Raw genomic sequence first — 23,091 nt, forward strand, 5'->3', positions numbered from 1 at the left:
TTTGGGGGATAAAAAGAAAGTAAGACACTGTCTTACTTTCGGGGAAACACGGTATTTTTCTTTGGATAAAGACAATATTCTTGACTTTTCACGTGTGTGTGTGTCTGTTTTTTCTACCTTTGCATTTAATTAGGGGCTTGTGCAGAGAGCCTGGCAGAACACAATAACTTAAAGAATCAATACAAAATCCAAGACTCATTACTCCCATGTATTTGAAATATCAAAATTCTTCACACCAGTAGTAGTGCTTCGTTGTGGCCAGTGCAGCATTGCCATAACTCATTGTTGTGATTGCTACACTCCTGCCAATTTTCCAAAAGTAAAGCCAATAAGGAAACTGGCAGGGAGTCACTTACACCATTTTTGGGGGCCATTCAGTTTCTCTGTATAGGTAAAGGAATATTTCTGAAACGAAACCCAATGGGTCATAGATTGTCTAGCTATTGTCATTGTTAGTTTAATGATATTATTTTAATGAAGAATGTTATTTTCACAACAAATAAGAAGATATAACCATGGACTGTACTAACTACAGTGTAGACTTTTTCTGCTGAAATGTAAGGAATGATACCCAAGCAAGGATTGTGATCAATGTTCCCTCTAATTTTTTTTCCGGTGTGGGCGGAAAAGTGTAGTGTCTGAGCGGCATAGAAGTATAAATAAATAAATAAATAAATAAATAAATACGTAAATACGTAAATAAATAAATAAATAAATAAATACATACATACATACATACATACATAAATGCATAAATGCATAACTGCATAACTACATAACTACATAACTACATAGATACATAGATACATAGATACATAGATACATAGATAGATAGATAAATAATTCCCTTCTTTTTTATTAAAAGAAATTAATAATAAAACAAAAACAAAATCTATTACTATTATTACTATCTTCTCCTCTTTTTCCATTCCTGTCTCCTCCCTTGTGTGTGTGCGTGTATGTGAACTCTTGAACCATTTCCAATAACAGGCGACGGCTATTGGAAATGGTTCAAGAGTTCTCTCTCTCTCTCTCTCTCTCTCTCTCACACACACACACACACAAACACACACACACATACACACACACACATGAGGCTGGGTTTTTTTTCTCTGTTATTATTTGGGTGCTTTTTACCATATGCTTTAAATCAAGTCATTTCTCACTCTTTCTCTCTCCCCCTCTTGCTCTCTCTCTCTTTTTCTCACTTTCTCTCTCCCTCTCTTTCTCTCTCGCTCTGTCTGTTGCTCTCTCTCTCTCTCTTTCTCTCTCACTCTTTCTCTCTTGTTTTCTTTCTCTCTTTATTGCTTTCTTTCTCTCTTTATTGCTTTCTCTCTCACACACTCTTTCTTTCTATCTCTCTTGCTATCTCTCTCTCCCCCTCTTTCTCTCTCTCTCTTCCTCACTTATTTTCTCTCTCCCTCTCTCCATCTTGCTCTGTCTGTTGCTCTCTCTCTCTCTCTTTTTTTAATAAATTTTTTAATTAATTTTTCATAAAATAAACAGACACACGTACAAACACTAAACATAAAGTGGGGGTGTATTTCCCCCGCTTCTTTTGAAAGTGTACATTCAAGTACAGAAAAAGAATACATAATTAAATATATGTTAAATGTTAAAAGGTTTAGTAAATTTGAGTTAAAGTTTTACAAATCTTGAATACAATATGAATATTAAGTAAAATTAGTATAACATAGTCATAAAAAAAATAAAAAAAATATCTTTAATGTACTCTTAATTACTATAGTAAAATACCATATTCATCAAACAAAACATTTAAACTAATTTCAACTATTATACATATATAGACCAAAGTTCTTAATATGTTGCTTATACTTATACTTATACATAAACTACTATATCATAATCATCAAAAAATGCATTTAAACTAGTATTAATATTGTTATCACCTAGGTAAAAACAAATACAAAAAGTTAACTAGAAATAAATGTGTATATCTTATTTTTTCTTATCTATCCATTTATAAACATTGTTCCATGTTTCATAAAATTTAGTATCTTCTTGATCATTTAATCTTCTTGTCATCATGTCCATTTCAGCGCAATCTAGTATTTTAGCTATAACTTCTTCTTCCTTGGGGATTTCCTCCCCTTTCCAATTTTGCGCATATATTATTCTAGCCGCAGTTAATATGTGTATAATTAGGTAAAGAATTTCTTTCTTGTAGGTATGATTGGTAACTCCTAATAAGCAAAATTCCGGGGTATTATCTATATCTTGCTTTATTATCTCTTTTAATATTTTCTCGATCATCTTCCAATATATTTTAGCTTTACCACATGTCCACCATTGATGGTAATAGGTTCCTATATCCTTCTTACATTTCCAGCATAATGGGGATGTTTTGGGAAACATTTTTGCTATCCTATTTGGTGGGAGATGCCATCTGTAGAACATTTTGATTTGATTTTCTTTTAATGAAACTGATTTGGTCATTTTCCAGTTATTAATCCAAACTTTCTCCCATGTATCTATGTCTATTTCCTTGCCAATATTTCTACACCATCTTATCATAGTATCTTTTAAAGTCAACTCTATATTTTTATGAGCGATGAGAAATTTATATATTTTCCCTATCATTTTTATTGGATTGGTAGTAATTAGATTGCTTAAAAGATTCTTACCTTTATTAAAAATATAAAGAGTTTTATCCTTCTGGTATCTAGATCGAATCTGAGCATAATGCCACCAGTCTATTATTATCCCTTCTTCTTGTAATTTAATCCTAGATTTTAGCTTCATCTGGTCATTTAGTAATTCTTTATATCTATAAGTTATTTTCTTGTCTTTTATGGACTTTGGATGCGTTATTGCTTCTAGGGGAGCTAGCCATTCTGGGATATTTAAAAAGTGATTTTTCTTTATGTCTTTCCAGACTTCTAGTAGATACTTCCTTAATGTATGCCTTTTAAAATATGAATGATTTTTTTCCTTATCGTACCATACAAATGCGTGCCATCCAAGCATAAGATCATGTCCTTCTAAGTTTAGTATTCTTTTGTTCTCTAGAGTTATCCACTCTCTAAGCCATGTTAATGCGGCAGCCTGATAGTATAATTTCCAATTTGGAAGGCCAAATCCTCCTCTTTCTTTAATATCTTCTAGGCAGTTCATTTTTATCCTTGCTTTTTTCCCTTGCCATATGAATTTTTTAACTAGGTTTGTTAAAGTTTTTAAAAAAATTCCCCCTGGATTTATTGGAATTACCTGGAAGAGAAATAAAACCTTGGGTAGAATATTCATCTTAATTGTTGCAATTCTTCCTAAAAATGATATTTTCAGATTATTCCACATTGCTAAATCTTTTTTAATTTCTGTTAATAATTTTGTATAATTATCATTTTTTAATGTTATTGTTTTCGCTGTTAAATTTATTCCTAAGTATTTTGCTTTTTTTACAGTCTTTATTCCAGAGATGCTTTCTAATTTAGTTTCTTGTGTTTTGTTCATATTTTTGGTCAAAAAATGTGTTTTGCTTTTGTTTATCTTTAAACCTGCTACCTTTCCATATTGTTCAATAGCTTGCAGTAAAGTAGGAACTGTTGTTATCGGTTCTTCAATTATGAACGTTAAGTCATCAGCAAAGGCTTGGACTTTATAAGTTTCATCTCCTACAGTTAAACCTTTTATTTTAGGATCCGCTCTTATTTTAATTAATAGAGTTTCAAGAATCATGATAAATAACAATGGTGATATAGGGCAACCTTAACGGACTCCCTTATTTATATCGAGTGTTGGTAATTGATTGTTGTTCAATATTATGTTAGTTGTTTGTTTTGAATATATAGTATCTATTAAGTTAACAAATTTTGGGCCAAATCTCATTTTATTTAATTGCATTTTTATAAATATCCAATTGACGTTATCAAAGGCCTTTTGAGCGTCTAGAAACATTAAAGATGCTGTCTTGCCTGGATATTGTTCATAATACTCTAATGTATTTATTACTGTTCTAAGATTGTTTTTAATTTGTCTCCCTGGTAGAAACCCATTTTGGTCTTGGTGTATTATTCCATTTATAACTCTTTTGAGTCTGTCTGCATAAATGGCGATAAATATCTTATAATCTACATTTAATAATGATATGGGCCTATAGTTTTTATTTTTTTCTGGGTCTGTGCCCTGTTTGTGTATTAAAGTTGTCAGTGATTCTGACCAAGATTTAGGAATTTTACCCTCAAGTCTACATAGATTGAAGGTTTCTAACATGTGGCTTCTTATTGTTTCATTTTCTATCTTGTACCATTCTGCCGGTATGGCGTCTGGGCCTGTGGCCTTGTTGCTTTTCTGTTTTTTAATTGTTGTTAGGAGTTCTTCCATAGTTATTGGTCCATCCATGGTGGCCTGTTGGTCTTCTGTTATTTGTGGTAATTTTGAAGCTTGTAAATAGTTAAAGACTTCATCTTCGCTAACATTATCTTTGGCATATAGATCTTTATAAAAATTATACACAATGTCTGCCTTTCCTTCTGTATCATATTTTATTGTACCATCTTTGTCTTCTAGTTTTTTAATTAATTTTGATTGGCGCTGTTTTCTAAGTTTATATGCTAACCATCTGCCTGGTTTATTTGCATGTTCAAAATAGTGTTGCTTTGCTCTTTTAATTTTTTCAGTTATTTGGTTTTGTTCTATAATTCTAATTTTGTGTTTAATTACATTTATTTCTGTTTTTAAGTCTCTGTTCTTAATGTGTTGCTGTGATAAAAATTCTAATTGTTTCAATTCATTTATTAATTGTGCATACTTTAATTTATTTTCCTTGTTATATTTTGCAATATAAGATATTGTTAATCCTCTTATATAAGCTTTAGCTGTATCCCATAAGTTCTGTGGCGTAGTTTCTGAAGTTTTGTTAATTTCAAAAAATATTTTTAATTCCTTTTCGATCCAATCCTTATATTTCTTATCATTCAATATATTTCTATTCATCCGCCAATTATTCTGTTTATTATTCATTCTCATAGAAACCACTATTGGATTGTGATCAGCCCACGTATTAGCATCTATCTCTACATCTCTTATTTGTTCTGCAACCATTTTTGGTGCCCATACCATGTCTATTCTTGTCCATATTTTGTGGGGGTTAGAGTAAAAAGTATATTGTCTCTTATGGGGGTATCTTTCCCTCCAAATATCATTTAACAATAATTCCCCTTTCATTTTTTGAAAAGTACTAGGTAGCAAATTCCTTCTTGTCTTTTTGTTTCTTTTCCTTTTATTGTTACCTCCCCCCCCCTGAGTGGTCTAATTGTCTATTCGCGATAGCATTAAAATCACCTATTATTAATACATTTTCAATAGCTAGGTCTATTATTGTTTGATGCAAATTTTTATAAAATGTCATTTGATCTTCGTTAGGGGCATAAATAGAAACAACAGCTAAAGGTCTAGGTTCAATATCAACTTGTACAATCAATATTCTACCCTCATTATCCTTAAATATTTGTTTGGAATTTATAGAGTTCTCAACATACATCACTACACCTCTTTTTTTTTGATCTGCTAATGCAGCATACATTTTTCCAATTTTTGGATTCAACAGTAATTTTTGGTTGTTTTTTTTAATATGCACTTCTTGTAATATTGTAATTTGAGCATTTTGATTTCTAATTTTAGAAAAAAATTGTTTCCTTTTCCTTGGTTCATTAAGTCCATTGACGTTTACAGAAAAGATTTTTAAATCTTTACTTGTTGTCATTTGATAGGTTTTTTGGTTTCTCGCTGAGGTTGAACTCTTCTGGTGCCTTGGTCCTGCTCTATTGCCTGAGCAGTAGCCCCCAGATCTTCTTCTTGCTGAGATGTTAGTTTTTCCCCTGGTTGTTGTTGAACTAGTTGTTGTTCAACCACTTGTTGCTGGTTTGCATGGTCCAGGCGGCTGATGCCACTGTTTTCAAAAAAGTACATAGCTTGTTCTACATTTTCCAATTTGTATCTTGTAGAGCGCCATGTCAGAGAAAGGCCTTGTGGGATAAGCCAACGGTAGGTTATATTTTCTTTGATCAGAATTCGGGTTAGAAAGTGGTAATCTCTTCTGCTTTCTCTGACACTTCTTGGAACTTGTTTTAGTATTTTTATTTCAACTCCTTGATGTTGGAGTTTGGCATTTCTTGACCAGTGAAGTATGTCATCTCGCAGAGCTTTTCTTGTGAATTTAATGTGTATCTCTCTTGGGAGGTTATGACGACGGATGTAGCTATTCAAGATTCTGTATACTTCATTGATTTCTTTCAGTAGTGCTGTGGGATCCTCTTGGAGTATTCCTCCAATAGTTTCAGCCATAATCATTTTTAAATCTTCATCTTTTTCCTCTTTTATATTCTGAAATCGAAGTCCATACGAAGCTCGTTGCATCTCCAACTGAGTGATTGATTCGTCATATCTTCTGTATCTTGCATCAGCTCTCCCTTCAAGGTAGTCCATTCTTTTTTCATTTTTGTCAGATTTCTCTTCGACTTTTTTGACACGGTCATCACTTTCTTGTAATGTTTGTTGAATCTCGTTTATCTGGTCTTTCATCTCACCCATATCAACTTTCAGTTGGGCCATCTCCATTTTAAATTCCACCAGGTCTGCTTTTATAGCTTCTCTTTGTTGTGTTGCATCCTCTTTTATGGCCTCTCTTTGTTGGGTGGCTTCCTCTTGAGATTTAAACATAAAGTCCTTCAAAGTGTTCAAAGTTTCTTGTAGTGTTGCAAAATTGGACTGCATTGTTTTTTCTTTGTCTTTGTCCTTTGTAGACATGGTTAACACCTGGTGCGATGGAGAAGGGTGCGGTGACCCTTGTGGAGAGGGAATTGTTGCTGTAGTTTGTTTTTTGACCGTTTTGACAAAGGTTGAAGTATTTGACATTGTCTAATTTGAATCCACTCTTTAATATTTAAATTGGTTTAAGTTAATTTCCAATTGTATGTAGTAAAAGGAAAAGAATTCCTATAAATTCCAAATCTGTCAAACTATTTTTAACAATTTCCCTTAAAATATAATTCAATTACCAACAATTACCAACAGAATTATTGTGATTTTTAAAACTCTAAATATGCAATGGCAAGAAGAGCAGGTGTAAAACTTTTTTTTTTAAAAAAAATAATAAGTGAAAAGTAAAAGTTAGAAATGAATAATCTAGTAAGAGGGCAAAGTAAATAAAAGAAAGGAAAGATATTAGCTATTCATAAAAAATAAAAGAGAGCATGAAAAAGAAAATTTATGAAAAGGAAAAAGGAGAGGGAGAGAAGAAAGAGGAGAAAATTAATAAAATTAATAAAAGGAGTGGAAGAAATTGTTTTAGGGGAAGTAAAAAATAAAAAGGAGGTGATATTTTAATTCAGCTAATTAAAATAGAGCAGGGGACCAAGGTTTGTTAACAATGCATATGTTTCAAATCAGGTTTCTTTTAAAACTAGCAGTACACAGAAGAAAAGAAAAAAAAAGAGTCAGGGAGAGATCAAGAAGAAAGGAATAATTATTCAAGAAACACAATATCAATATTATATACTTATGTTCTTCTTATAGGTCCTGTAGTTTTGCTAGGGAGTAAGGATGTAAGTCTAGGTCTCAAAAGACAAAGTTATGTTTAATTTCACTTTCAAGTTCAAAGGGAAAGACAAATTAGTAGTTTTCTTGTATTTGAAATGGAGTCAGTTTATTTTCCAAATTCAAGGCAGGAGCAAAGAAACAAATCCCAAGATGGAGTCAGGTTAAATTTCGTACAGCAAGGCAGATGTTAAAAAGTTCTCAGCAAATAATCCAAAAGGAGTCAGCAAATAATCCAAAGAAGCTCAGCAAGTAATCCAAATAGGTTAATCCAGGTGTAAATAGTCCAAAGGAAAGGTTTCAGTCACTTCTAATTTCCATTTATTTTGTGGTTATTAAGTTATTTCATTATTGTGAAAAAAAACAACAAGATGGAAAAAAAAGGCAGCAAGAGTGTGTTCCTCCGCTTTCAGAATTTAAGCCCGGAGCACTATGTTTTTAGCAATCTATCAAAAACAAATTCTAGTCATCACTAGTAATTTCCTTTAGCAATTTAAATTTTCTAAATAGTCATATCAAATTTGAGTTATTTTGTTAATCCATAAAGTAAAAAAAAATATTTTTTAAATTCCAAAGTTCAAGTTCAAGATGGAAAAAATGAAAGTGAAAAAGTTAGATCCGGCTGTTATTTGCGGATGAATCCAAACAGGAAAAAACTTTCACCTTCACCTTGTTGAAAAAAAAAAGAACTTTCACTTAGAACTTTCACGATCGAATCTTCTGCTTTTAAACACGAAACAAAAAGGGTTTTTTTACCTTAGGTCCTTTCTCTGCTGTATTCTTTTCCAGTCAAATTGATTTAGTACTTTCACTTCTTAGGCTTTTTTTCTCCTTCCCGCTGGGTGAGGGGAGAAGGCGCTGGCCGATCCTCTTATGGGAAGAGGAACGGTTCTCCCGTCTCCGAAGCTGCGGGGCGAACCGCTGCCTCCAGAGTCTTGGCGACGGCTCCTTGGGCAGAGGGGAGCCCCCTGTTCTGGGATCGGGCCATCCGGGCCCGATCCGATCGCAAATGCGACCTTCGGAGGGGGTAGAAAGGATCCCAAGGCAGAGCGCTGCCGAAGAGACCCCGATGCGATCTCCTCCAAACCGGAAGTTCCGCTCTCTCTCTCTCAGCGAGGGGGCTGCGAGAGCGCTTTCTCCGAGTGCTTCGGGAATGCCTGCCCTGCCTCTACTGCAGCCCCCTTGCTGAAAGCTCAAGATGAAAGCCCTCCCAGCAGATCGGGTGGGTGGGGGGCAGCAGCGAGAGGCCAGGGGCACAAGGGGGCTGGAGGCACCGTGGGGATGTGGGGGCGGCCACGGCTCCCTTTCCTTCCACCATTGTCTACTACCGGCACCTCCCTGCCTCCCATGGGCTGGCAGGAGGATGGGGAGTGCATGCAGCGCCTCCGCACTTTCGTCACTCCCCGCCCCCAATTCCAACGCCCGGCTCCTTGTACGCCCTTGGAAAAGGATGTGCGGGGGGGTATTTTGGGACATGCGTGTGCCCGCGCGCGCAGCTTACAGGGAACGGTGATTGTGATGACTTAAAATGAAAACTTCCCTTAAAACAACTGTCAAGGCATGTGTGATGGTACAGTTTTGGTATCTTCAATGCATTGCTATGGCAACAAAAAACTGGAAAGACAAAAAGAAAAATGCTACCAGATATGATTTTGTGTGTGTGTATGTGTATGGGGATGTGTTCTCTCACTGAAAGTACAGAAATGGTTTTGAAGAATATTCTGCAGAATATTCATAGCCATTTTCGTCTGACAGAAACAATTCTCTCTACAATAAAATGCCACAAATGCATTGTAAAATTAGCTCACCTTTTATCTTGCCTGTCACAAGGAGTGGGGGATAAAGACATAATTTTCCTCTGCCATTTCCCTATGTAAGCACTGCTCCAACCCCTCCTCTCTCCCCCCCCTCCCCATACACGTGGACACAGATTCCTTTCCTTGGCTTTCTCAGCATCTTCTGTAATCCTTTTCTTTTAAGGTGCCAAGTTCCTGCTGATCAGTCCTTGTGACAGACAGTAAGTAGGAGTGGGGTGGGGTTTTTTTGTTACAAATAATTGAAGTCATAGGCAGAAATAAAACTTCAGAAGAACACAATATAGTTATTTATTTTTTATTTATTTTGTCCAGTACACAATAATATACAATGAAGCTTATAGAGATATAGTAGAGAAGATATATGAGATATAGGAGAGACTATAGGACAGGGTGCGGAAGGCACTTTAGTGCGCTTATGTACGCCCCTTACTGACCTCTTAGGAATCTGGAGAGGTCAACTGTGGATAGTCTAAGGGTAAAGTGTTGGAGGTTAGGGGATGACACTACAGAGTCTGGTAATGAGTTCCACGCTTCAACAACTCTATTACTAAAGTCATATTTTTTACAGTCAAGTTTGGAGCGGTTAATATTAAGCTTGAATCTATTGTGTGCTCTTGTGTTATTCTGGCCGAAGCTGAAGTAGTCTTTGATAGGCAGGACGTTGCAGCATATGATCTTGTGGGCAATACTTAGATCATCTTAGGCATCTCTGGACTACTACACAATTGGTTAACAGCATTCCTATCTAACAGACAACAAGTGGTCAAAATAGGAAGTGCCACTTCTCTTCCTGCTCCTGTTAACAGTGGTGTCCCTCAGGGTAGTGTTTAGGACCCACACTATTCATAGTATACATAAACGATCTTTGCGATTGCATCACTAGCAATTGTGTTCTCTTTGCAGATGATGTCAAACTATTTAATACTACCGACAATGCTGCTACCCTTCAAAAAGACCTTGACCACATAGCAGAATGGTCTAAAACCTGGCAACTTCAAATCTCCACCACTAAATGCTCTGTCTTACACATTGGTAAAAAGAATCAGAATATTAAATATAAACTTGGAGGAATTGAACTTATTGATAACTCTCAATCTGTCAAAGACCTTGGAGTACTCATATCCAATGACCTAAGTCCTCGAGCCCACTGCAACAACATTGCCAAAAAGGCTTTAAGAGTTGTTAACCTACTCCTTCGCAGCTTCTTCTCTGGTAATTTTGAACTGCTAACAAGAGCTTACAAAACATTTGTCAGATGAATCCTAGAATACAGCTCACCTGTATGGAACCCACATTGCATATCTGACATCAACACAATTGAGAGAGTCCAGAAATATTTCACAAGAAGAGTCCTTCATTCCTCTTCTCACAACAAAATACCTTACTCCGCCAGCCTTGAAATTCTTGGTTCCGACTTAATTATAGTTCATAAAATCATATACCAAAATGTCCTACCTGTTAACGACTACTTCACCTTCAACCGCAACAACACACAAGCACGAAATCGATTTAAACTAAATGTCAACCGCTCCAAACTTGACTGCAAAAAATACGACTTCAGCAACAGAGGAATCAACGCCTGGAATGCACTACTTGATTCTATGGTTTCTATTCCTAACCCCAAAACCCTTAACCTTAGACTATCTACAATTGACCTCTCCCCCTTTCTAAGATGTATGTAAGGGGCGTGCATAAGTGCACCACTGTGCCTACCGTCCCTGTCCTATTGTCTTCTTTTGTTACTTTTTATCATCACTTATCTAATGTTTTATTTGTACAAAGTATCACCCTATAATTGTTTGACAACATAAATAAATAAAATAAATAAATGTTTAAGGCGTCATAGTCCTAAGCTTTCAAGACTCAGGATTGTAAGTCTAGTTTCATAGGGAATTCTGTTTCGGGTAGAGGGGTGAAGGGCTTTCCTGGTGAAGTATCTTTGGACATTTTCGAGGGTGTTAATGTCAGAAGTGTGGTATGGGTTCCAAACAGATGAGCAGTATTCTGGGATAGGTCTGGCAAAAGTTTTGCAAGCCCTGGTAAGTAATGTGAGATTTCCAGAGCAGAAGCTACATAGAATTAGATTAACAACTCTTGAGGCCTTCTTGGCGATGTTGTTGCAGTGGGCTTTGGCACTTAGATCTTTAGTTATTAGTATTCCAAGATCCTTGACCGAGTGGGGATTATCTGTGATAATTTGTTTATTCAGTTTGTATTTGAAGTTCTGATTCTTTTTGCCAATGTGTAGCACAGAGCATTTGCTGGTTGAGATTTGGAGTTGCCATGTGTTGGACCAGTCAGAAACTGAGTCTAGGTCTTTTTGTAGAGTAGTTGTGTTATCAGTAGTGTTGAAGAGTTTTACATCATCTGAAAAAAGAATATTGTTGTTGTGATGAGATCGCAAAGGTCGTTGATGTAAAAAATGAAGAGCGTAGGTCCCAGTACGCTACCTTGGGGGACACCGCTTTTAACAGGGACGGGTGTGGATATGGAGCTTCCTATTTTGACCACTTGTTGCCTGTTTGACAGGAATGCAGTAATCTAGCTGTGGAGGGATCCTGAGATGCCATAGGATTTGAGTTTTAGAAGTAGTTTGTCATGGATCACTGAATCAAAAGTTTTGCAGAAGTCAATATAAATTGCATCTATAGATTTTCCTTGGTCAAGATGAGTTGTCCATATGTTTTTGCAGTGGAGGAGCTGTAGATTGCAGGATAGTTTTTTTCTGAATCCAAATTGTTTGTTAGAGAGCAGATTATTAGGTGGAGAGTAATTGATTAGTTTATAATTGATTCCATAACTTTATATGGGATGCAGCATAGTGATATTGGTCTGTAGTTATCGACAAGAGAGGGGTCTCCTTTTTTGAAGACGGAGATGGACATTGCTTTCGACCATAGCTTAGGAAGTGTGCTGGTTCTGAAGGATTTTTCGAAGATTATGCTCAGTGGTTCTACTATAGCAGAAGAGAGATTTTTTAGGAAATATGCACATAGACCAGGGGTGGGCAATTAATTTTGCCATGGGGCCGCATGAGAAATTGAGATGGTTTTAGAGGGCCGGATTAATATAATTAACTCAGTTCTACCCAATACTGTATATTATTGGGTAGAACAGAGTTAATTATATTATAATTATAAATTATAACTATATATTATATTATATTGTATTGTATTGTATTGTATTATATTTATAAATTAATTGCCCACCCCTTCCTTCCTTCCTTCCTTCCTTGTTCCCTCCAATTCTCCTTCCTTCCTTCCTTCCTTCCTTCCTTCCTTCCTTCCTTCCTTCCTTCCTTCCTTCCTTCCTTCCTTCTCCAGATGGAAAGAAACTTCCATCTCTCTGATTTTCTCTGCCTTTTATTTCTGCTTTTGGGCAGTTCTTTACTTCTCTTTCAAAATATTCCTTTCAGGTGCCTCTCTTCAACTGACCTACATTGTCAGTTGAGAAAACATAGTGGAGGCTTCGCCTGAAAGTAGCTTTGGATTCCTTTTCTTCTTCCTCCTCCCTTTCCCCCCCCCCCCCCCGAGAGGTGGGGTGGGGGGTTGCTTTAAATTTCTTGGAAAGGCTAATGAAACCAATGAACAATTAAAAAATGAGCATTTATTGGACTTTTGCAAAAGGACATGGAAAGAGAATTTCCCCTTCCTTCCTCCCTCCATTTCTCCTTCCTTCCTTCCTTCCTCCATTTCTCCTTCCTTCCTTCCTTCCTTCGTCCTTCCTTCCTTCTTTCCGCAGGCTGCTCACAGACAGTGGACGGGCCTCATCTGACCCCTGGGCCACACTTTGCCCACGTCTGACATAGACCACCTGGTCCGACTGATAGGGAAGGTTTAAGGTCATGTAATGCTTTTTCAACTCGGTCTTCAGTGAAGTCTATTTGGGTTAGGTCATTGAGAGAGTTTGAGGTGTGAGTGATGAATTTGGGGGATGAGCCTTTGCTGTTGACAAAGACAGAGCCAAAGAATGAATTGAGAAGGTTAGCTTTGGATGAATCTTCATGGTATTCTTTGTTGTTGGGTCCTTTGAGAGGTGGGATAGGTCTAGAGTCCTTGAGTTTGTTGTTGACAAAGTTGTAGAAGGCTCGATTGGATTTGGTGCATAGAAGGTTTTCCTCTTGTATGATGTGGAAGTTGAGACATTCTGCTTTTATTTGTTTGCATATGCTTTTATAACGGCTTTTGAAGTTTGCTAATTGTCCTTTTTTGTTTTTATGCCAGAGAGATTTTTTTTAATTGTAATTTTCTTATTGAGATGGGAAGGTTATTTTTCTTGGTTGAGGCAGATGCAAATGGTACATAAAGTCTGATGATTATTTCCATCTCAAGCAAGAATGTGTTGTAGAGGTCATACGTAGAATTGCAGTTAGAGAATAAGGTTTGCCAGTTTAATGTTGAAAGATGGGCATCAATGAGTTCATAGTTCGCTTTTTTGAAGTTGAATTTTGGAGTCGGGTTATTTGGGTGGATCTTAGTGTGGCTTAGGTTGAAACTGAAGTTTATCATGCTATGGTCACTGTTGGAAAAAGATTCTTTTATTTGTAACGGATAATGTTCTGTATTTTTGTTGTATCAGGTCCGTCATTCTCCGTACTGAGAGAGCGGGTCCAGCAGTCAAGTGGGTTGCTCGCTGTCCAATCCGTCGAGGACCGAGCCTAGTCTTTAAAAAAGCCTGTTGGTTCCACCCCTTCCCCAGAATTCGCTCGGTCCTGCGATCCAGCAGGACTCGTGGCAGCTCGTTCCTCTCACAAAACACATTCCCTTTGTCTTCTTTCTATGCAGATAAGTAAAAATTTATTATTGCCTTTTACTTAAAGCTTGCCAGCGTCCAGTAATTGTCGGCACTTGTGGATCGCACACAAGCGTCCCGACTGGCGCCAGTAAGTCTGCCGCCTGGCCCTGGAGTAAGCTTTGAGACCCTCAGGCCTTTTCTCTATGGCTAGGCCTCCAAACCAGTGTGCCTTGGTTTACTTTGATTAAGGTTAATGAGGCCTGTCCCTCTGCACTCCCTGGCACGAACTCTGGTACCGACCAGATTGACTGTGAATTGCAGACGCTCCTGGGCCTAGGAGCAGGGCCCCCCTTCCTCTTGCGAATGTTGCCCTAGAAGCTTCTCCCACCAAAAAATTTGGCTCAAGTCTTGTCCCTGTAATATGTTCAGGCCATGACTTCGTTTCCAAGAGAGGCACATCTAAAGGTCCCAGAGAGGTTAGGCCTACTGGTGATGAAATTGATAATATCCCCCAGGCCTCTTCCGCCTCTTCCTCCTCTTCCTCAGGAGCCCCTACAATGACAGTTTATTAAATATAGGAAATTTAAGATGCATTCCTTGTCATCCATCCTAGCCGCTATCCATCCTGGAGACTTTATGGTTACCTTGGATCTCACAGAAGCCTATCTCCATATTCCCATTGCCAAAGGTCACAGGAAATTCCTACATTTTGCCTTCCAGGGCAAGCACTATCAATATAGGGCCATGCCCTTCGGGCTCTCCTCGGCTCCTCGAGTCTTTACTAAGCTCCTAGGAGCCCTGGCGGCTCGTATCCGAGCCACACCCATTCATATTTTATGCTATTTGGATGACATATTAATTCATGGGGCCTCTAAAGAGGACACCTGCTCAGACCTCAACATTACCATGTCTATCCTACAGAATCCATCAATCTCAAGAAAAGTCAGCTCCATCCGTCTACTTCTATTCAACACATGGGGGCTATCATAAATTCTGACCTCTCTCAGGTTTTTCTCTCTACTGAGAGAAAAGTCAGTATTAAGGAGGTCATTTCCCAAATACGATCTCAGAGAAGGACTTCCATCATTACCCTGTCTTCTCTACTGGGAAAGATGGTGTCCTGCATTGGCATTATCCCCTGGGACTGTCTTCACACCAGGTATCTCCAATGGCTTCTGTTACCATTCCACAGATTGGGGAACAGCAACTCGGCATGCCTCATCACCATCCCAACCACAGTTTTAAGATCCCTTACGTGGTGGACCTCCCCCGCTCTGGACAAGGGATCCCCACGGATGCCAGTTTAACGGGCTGGGGAGCCCATGCCCATGCCCAGGGCCTGATAGCCCAAGGCACGTGGTCAGCGGAGGAGGCTTCCAGAGCTATCAACTGGCTGGAATTGAGAGCAGTGTCTTTGGCCCTCAAACAATTCAAACTGCACATCATCAATCAACATCTTCTGATTCTCATGGACAATATAGCTACAAAGAGTCATATTTGCAGACAAGGGGGCACCAGGTCCAAAGCCCTGATGAGAGAAGCCGTGAAGTTGGGCCTCTGGGCAGAGAGGCATCTACAGTTGTTAGGGGCCGATCACATATCAGGAGTTCAATGTACAGGCGGATTGGCTTTCCCGGTCAACTTGGATCCAGGAGAGTGGAGCCTTCATCCAGTTCTGTTTCACCAAACTTACCTCATGTTCGGTCACCCATTGCTAGATCTATTTGCGACCGAGGCCAATGTTCAACTCCCTTGATTCTACTCCAGGTTTTCATCCCCGGGAGCGGAGGCGACAAATACACTCAGAATCCCTTGGCCTTGAGAGCTGCTTTACACCTTCACGCCAATTCCAATTCTTCCAGATGTGATCCACAAGATCATCCTCGAGAAGGCCCAGGTGATTGTGATAGCCCCTTACTGGCCACGCTGGCCCTTGTTCACAGACCTACAATGTCAGTCCGTCCAGGACCCCTGGCAACTCCCCGTTTCGGAGGATATGTTGCAGCAGGGGGCCTCTCTCCATCCAGATCCAGAGTGGTTCCACCTCACCGCTTGGCTATTATCCGGCGCGACTTCGATCTGCGAGGATACGATCCGGACACTGTAGAAATAATCCTAAAAGACAGAAGTGTGTCCACCAACAGGATTTATGACTATACCTGTCCAAATTCCACCAATGGTGCTCACAGGAGGATCTATCCACCCTGTGTATTCCCATCCACAGGATAGTAGCTTTCCTCATGAAGGGGTTCCAGCAAGGCCTTTCATCCAGCACCGTCCGTCGCCATCTGGAAGCCCTATCTTCAGTCTTAGCAGGGCCTCGCAGACAACCACTCTGCTCCTTTCTAGAAATTCAAAAATTTCTAAGAGGTATTTCGAACCTCAGACCTTACAGGGTTCACAGATACCCGTCCTGGGACTTACCTCGGGTTCTCCATTCCCTCAATCAGGCAGCATACAAACCCCTAAGACCAGCATCCTTCAGGTACCTATCTTACAAGGTAGCATTCCTGGTGGCGATAACATCTACCCAACACATCTCAGAATTGGCAACCCTTTCCATTTGGCAGGATCTATGCCAGTTCCATTCAGACAAAGTAGCCCTGCGCTTGGACCCCACCTTTCTATCCAAGGTCAGTTCAATGTTCCACAGATCCCAGGATATTGTGTTGCCTTCATTTTGTTCCAACCAGAACCATCATCTTGCGGTCAAATGGCACACCTTAGATCTCATCAGAGCGCTGAGAATCTACATCCAATGGACAAGACCCATTCGAAGGTCTGAAGCCCTATTCGTGGCCTACCATCCCAGATCCATGGGATCCAAGGTATCTTCAACCGTAATAGGTCATTGGATCCAAGGGACTATCTCAAAGGCTTATGAGTCAGCTTCCTTCACCATACCTAGAAGTATCACAGCACCCCACAAGAAGTGCAGCCATATCTGCCGCATGGGCAACTCAAGCTCCATTGGAAGAAGTCTGCAAAGCAGCCACTTGGGCCTCTCCAAAGTCTTTCATAAGGCATTACAAAATTGACTCATGCTTCAGCGGATGCTGCCTTTGGCAGAAGAGCCCTCCAATCTGTTATCTCTTATGATAGCGAACTAATCCCTCCTTAGGGACTCATCTATTGGGTATGTCCCACATGACTGCTGGACCCGCTCTCTCAGTACGGAGAATAGGTGTTGATTGCTTACCTGAATGCTTCTTCTCCTACGATGAGCTGGTACAGCAATCACTTCCCTCCCAGTTTCTCATTTCTAACTATGGTTATTCCTTTAACCTGTATCTTTTCTATCATGAGAGTTGAACACTATTGAGCCATCACAATTGAGCCTAAGTCTACGGATTCGCGAATTCTGGGGAAGGGGCGGATCCAGCAGGCTTTTTTAAAAGACTAGGCTCAGTCCTCGACGGATTGGACAGTGAGCAACCCACGTGACTGCTGTACCCACTCATCGTACAAGAAGAGGCGTTCAGGTAAGCAATCAACGCCTATTTTCTTCAAGGTCGAAGAGGATGGCATTTCGGCGTTTTTGTTCTCTCTCCATTGCATCTTTGACAAGAGTAGAGATGTCTGGAGAAGAATTGGTCTGTCTTTGTGTTATGGGTGGCGGTTGAGGTAGACTTGCTGAGGTGTAGACAAGTGGAGGTGAAATGGTAGAGGAGACTGGGTTTGAAGGTTTAGCATTTAATAATGCTTGGATAATATTTTTCCATGGATAGTAGCCATGGTTCTATGTTTTACATGGATATTAGGCATGGTTCAATGTTTTCAATGAATGTTTGATGGATTTTGGAGGTTGCTTTCAATGTATTGATATCTTCAGAAAGGCTTTTGAGGATCTCTAATTTAGGAGTACAGGTAGAACAGAGGTAGAAGAATGAGGAGTTTCCATGGAGAAAGGTGGCAATATGATCAGTTGTTTTCAGGCAAGAGCGGTGTGTAGAATTTTGCAGGCTTGACATTTGATGTATTCATCAAAATAATTTATATTGTCTTTGCATATAAAGCAGGGAATTTTGCTTGTATCTTGTAAATGAAAATTTTGAGGTTGTTGTTTCTTCTTCCCTGGCATGACTATTCTCTGGGATTGTAGCACTGTTGTTTGTAGTTTTATTGTTTTATGGTATGGTGAGTGGAGGGGGGGCAATGGAATTTATAGAGCTGAGGAGCGGAAATGGATGTTTACTGCTTGGGGATGCTTTGAAACCCTGGCTACCCCTTTGTGATGCTTATAAATCTGTGAGCAATCAGGTGGGATGGAGCTTTATTTTTTACAGTAATAGTGGAGAATCTGTGAATTGCCTTTTGCGTTCAGAATAACTCTTAACTAATAAACTTTGGCTTGTTTATTCCATTTATTAGTGTTCTTTTCCAACTTCAGTCAATCAGCCTTGATTTATTTTGATTAAGATTATTTTGCTTCTTCCGTCTCCTAACACCATCTGGGTGTTTGCAGAGCCAGGGCTGTCCTTTCCCACTTTCTTTTTCACTTTCTTTCAGGTGCCAGGAAGGAATTAGGGCTTCAGAGCAGTCCCAGTTTGGTTGGGGAAATAATAGCAGGTACTATTGACAGTCCCCTGCGACTCACTCCTTCCTATTCCTTTTGTTTATAGGAGTCTTAGCTACTTTGTTTCTAGGAGCCACGGAACGGCTCAGAGCAGCTCCAAGCCTCAGATCGCCTTGCTTTGTGCTGCCTCGGCAGGCTGGAAGCACTTTCATTGCAATCGCAGTGGAAGCATTGTGGAAATCAGCTGGGAAGCTTCTTTAGCAGGGAAGTAATTTAAATCAGCTGGGCAGCAGAGCTAATCTACAACACTCCGTGGCCTGCATTGGCTGCCGATCAGTTTCCGGTCACAATTCAAAGTGTTGGTCATGACCTTTAAAGCCCTACATGGCATTGGACCAGAGTACCTCCGGAACCGCCTGCTACCGCACGAATCCCAGCGGCCGATAAGGTCCCACAGAGTTGGCCTTCTCCGGGTCCCGTCAACTAAACAATGTTGTCTGGCGGGCCCCAGGGGAAGAGCCTTCTCTGTGGCGGCCCCGGCCCTCTGGAATCAACTCCCTCCGGAGATTAGAACTGCTCCCACCCACCTTGTCTTCCGTAAACTACTTAAGACCCACTTATACCACCAGGCATGGGGGATTTGAGACATCTTTCCCCCAGGCTTATTATAATTTATGTTTGGTATGTATGTGCTGTTTGGTTTTTAATTATGATAGGGTTTTTCGTTTTTTAATATTAGATTTGTGCCATTATAATATTGTTTTTATCGTTGTTGTGAGCCACCCTGAGTCTTCGGAGAGGGGCGGCATACAAATCTAATAAATTAAAAATTAAATAAAAAAAATTAATTGGGTTACCTCAGCTGGGTATTGGCAGGTCTACGCAGGTTGCCTCACTCTCTCTCTGGTAATGTACTCCCTCTGTTAGGTATTTTTAGGTTTTGCCTCTCTCACTCTTTAGTAAACGACAGCACTTTTTTTCTCTATCTCTCTGGTAATGCGCTTCCTCGGTTTTCTCTCCCTCCCTCCACTCTGGAACGTACCTCCGTTTGCTGCTTTGTAGTCTTACGAAGTTGGAGAGGTTGTTTCAGCTGCTTGTTGTGTCTCGTCACTCCTTATGCTATTTTGATATTTGTAACAATACAAGACTAAGAAAACTTAGGCCTGATGGACCTTCCTTCCTTTCTCCCTCCCTCCCTCCCTTCCTGTCAAGAGCATTCTGTATATATTTTAGTAGCAGAATATATCCACATCAACCAAAGTGTTTCTCATTCAGAGAAGGATTGTATTAGTAGGACTTTGGTTTAGAAACTTGCTTAGAAATGGACCTGATGCCTTGAGTCTGATTTGGAGGTCTTGTCAATCTACTCTTCTGTCAAGACAAATGGAAACTTCACAACAGTTCAAAGCAAACATTTGATCTGATTTACTTCTCCAAGGCTATAGAGCAGGGCTGTCAAACTCTATTTCACTGAGGGCCGCATCAGGGTTGGGTTTGACCTCAAGGGGCCAGGGTGGGTGTGGCCAGGGTGGGCATGGCCCGCTCAACATAACTTGTGTTCGAGGTGTCTGTAGTGGCCGAGCACTCTGCCAGTGAAAATGGGCTCCTGAGTTCTGTTTTCAGCTGCAACAGCCTTCTGCCAGCCAAAATTGAGCTTGTGGGGGCTGCGTTAGGCGCCATTGGCCAATACACTGGTTCCAGGGTGGTCCCACAGACCAGATCTAAGCATCCCATAGGCTGGCCTGCAGGTCTTAAGTTAAATATCCCTGCTATAGAGCATATGAAAATGAGTATTACAAATGTATTGCAATTTCAATTGGCTATTGAGGGCTTCTAAAAACCCAGCTATTCTTACAACCATTTATTTACCATATTTCTACACAGTACTTCTCATCTAAGTGGCTGTGTCCTTGTTCTGGTACAAATCAACTTTTCCCAGTTAGATAACTCAGCACAATAAGGTATCACAGATCATTTTATTACAGGAATTCTCACAATAACTCACAGTTCTGCAGTATAATCTTTCCCATTGTGCAGATAAAAAGAGGTTGAATTGACCCAGCCTCTAGGTGGAGCATCTACATGCTGGCTGGCTTAGTGAAAGAGTGAAGACAAAGACCCTCTGGAATGTTCTCTCCAATTACCCCTCATCCTGAGTCAGAGCCAATAGGAATACACAAATGTGGTCACATGTAAAACTACATTACCCAGAGTGCAATTTCACTACATTTCCCCTAATGCAATATCTTAAAGAGACATGCCTAAATACAGTCCAACTATCTCTGTCTCTGGGGACAGCACAGTCCTGTTGCATGCTTGTTGTTCTCTGAGTTGGTTCTCTTTCAGAAACAGATGTTTCATTGCCAGGATAGATGCTTTCAACAAAAGAGGTATGTATGTATGTATGTATGTATGTATGTATGTATGTATGTATGTATTTGATTGATTGATTGATTTGTATGCCACCCCTCATTCACTCAGCAAAACACACTAAAACACTCGTTGGTCAGAGGGGTGAAGATCTAATGACCTAATAAAATGAATGAACTTATCTGGAATGGTCTAGACTCTAGGGCATGGGTGTCAAACTCATGATATCACATTGCCATCCTTTATTTATTTATTCAATTTTTATGCCGTCCTTCTCCTTAGACTCAGGGCAGCTTACAACATGTTAACAATAGCACTTTTTGACAGAGCCAGCATATTGCCCCCACAATCATGTGATGTATCACAATGTTTTTCCCTTTGCGGAGCTGGGATGGGCAGTGGCTTGTGCATGACATATCTGGCCTGCAGGCCAGTAGTTTGACACCCCTGGTCTAGGGTCTCCTGCTTGTGCAAGGGATTGAACTAGATACAGGGGTGTCAAAGTGACAACCCATGGGCCAGATGTATCATGTACAGGCCACATCCATCCAGCTCCACAAGGAGAAAAACATTGTGATATGACATGTGATGGCAATGTGATGCTACAAGGTAGACACTTGTGGACTAGAAAAACTGCAAGATCACTTCCAACTCTGTTTTCTGTTATTCTACAATAGTTGAGTCCATATGACTCAAATCTATATGACTACTAGGCTTAGAGTTTTCTGAATTTTTTTTCCTGCCAACTAATGTTCATTACTTCTTTTTAGTTTACAAATGATAGCCCTAAAGTTTATCTTCCAAAATCATGGTGCTTCTGTACCTTTCTAAGAGAAAAATCTCAATCTATCAAATTATGGAGTAATTTCTGTTTTCACACAACTGATTATGTTAACTAGGAGTGTCAGTACTTGAAGATAATCCAGACTATGTTCACTGTAGCATGTACACAGTGAAGAAATATTTTACAGATTCAGACAATATTTTAGTTATATGTTGGGCACCACAAGGTTCAGATTCACTTCAAGTATTCCTTATGATTGCCAAATTCATTTGACATGTGTTGTGGCTATTGGCCAGTGTTGTGCCTATCCACAAGAAGGGCAGTAGAGAAGAAGCTAGTAACTACTAGCTTGACATCAGTTGTAGTTTATTTTTATTTATTTATTTATTTTGTCCAATACATAATACACATTGAAGAGAAAGATATGTAATAATATAAGTAAAGAAAAGAATAGAAGAAAAGATATAAAAGTATAGGTGAACATATTTGAAAGGAAGAAAAGATAAATGAGATAAGGAGAGACAATTGGACATGGGACTGAAGGCACACTGGTGCACTTATGCACGCCCCTTACTGAGCTCTGAGGAACCTGGAGAGGTCAATCGTGGATAGTCTAAGGGAAAAATATTTGGGGTTAGGGGTTGACACTACTGAGTCAAGTAATGAGTTCCACGCTTCGACAACTCGGTTGCTGAAGTCATATTTTTTACAGTCAAGTTTGGAGCCGTTAATATTAAGTTTGAATCTGTTGTGTGTTCTTGTGTTGTTGTGATTGAAGCTGAAATAGTCATTGACAGGTAGAACGTTGCAGCATATGATCTTGTGGGCAATACTTAGATCGTGTTTTAGGTGATGTAGTTCTAAGCTTTCTAGACCTAGGATTGATAGTCTGCTTTCGTAGGGTATTCTGTTTCGAGTGGAGGAGTGAAGGGCTCTTCTGGTGAAGTATCTTTGGACATTTTCAAAGGTGTTGATGTCCGAGATGTGGTATGGGTTCCAGACAGATGAACTGTATTCAAGGATGGGTCTGGCAAAAGTTTTGTAGGCTCTGGTGAGTACCGTGAGATTGCCCAGAGCAGAAGCTGCATAGGATCAGGTTAACAACTCTAGAAGCCTTTTTGGCGATATTGTTGCAGTGGGCTTTGGCACTTAGATCATTTGATATTAGTATTCCAAGGTCTTTTACTGAGTGGGGGTTGGCTGTGAGATTTTGTTTATTCAGTTTATATATGAGGTTCGGATTTTTTTTGCCGATGTGGAGGGTAGAACATTTGCTGGTTGATATTTGAAGTTGCCATGTGCTAGACCAATGTGAG

This window comes from Erythrolamprus reginae, chromosome 5 (assembly GCF_031021105.1).
Source record: "Erythrolamprus reginae isolate rEryReg1 chromosome 5, rEryReg1.hap1, whole genome shotgun sequence".
In the NCBI taxonomy this organism is placed as follows: domain Eukaryota; kingdom Metazoa; phylum Chordata; class Lepidosauria; order Squamata; family Dipsadidae; genus Erythrolamprus; species Erythrolamprus reginae.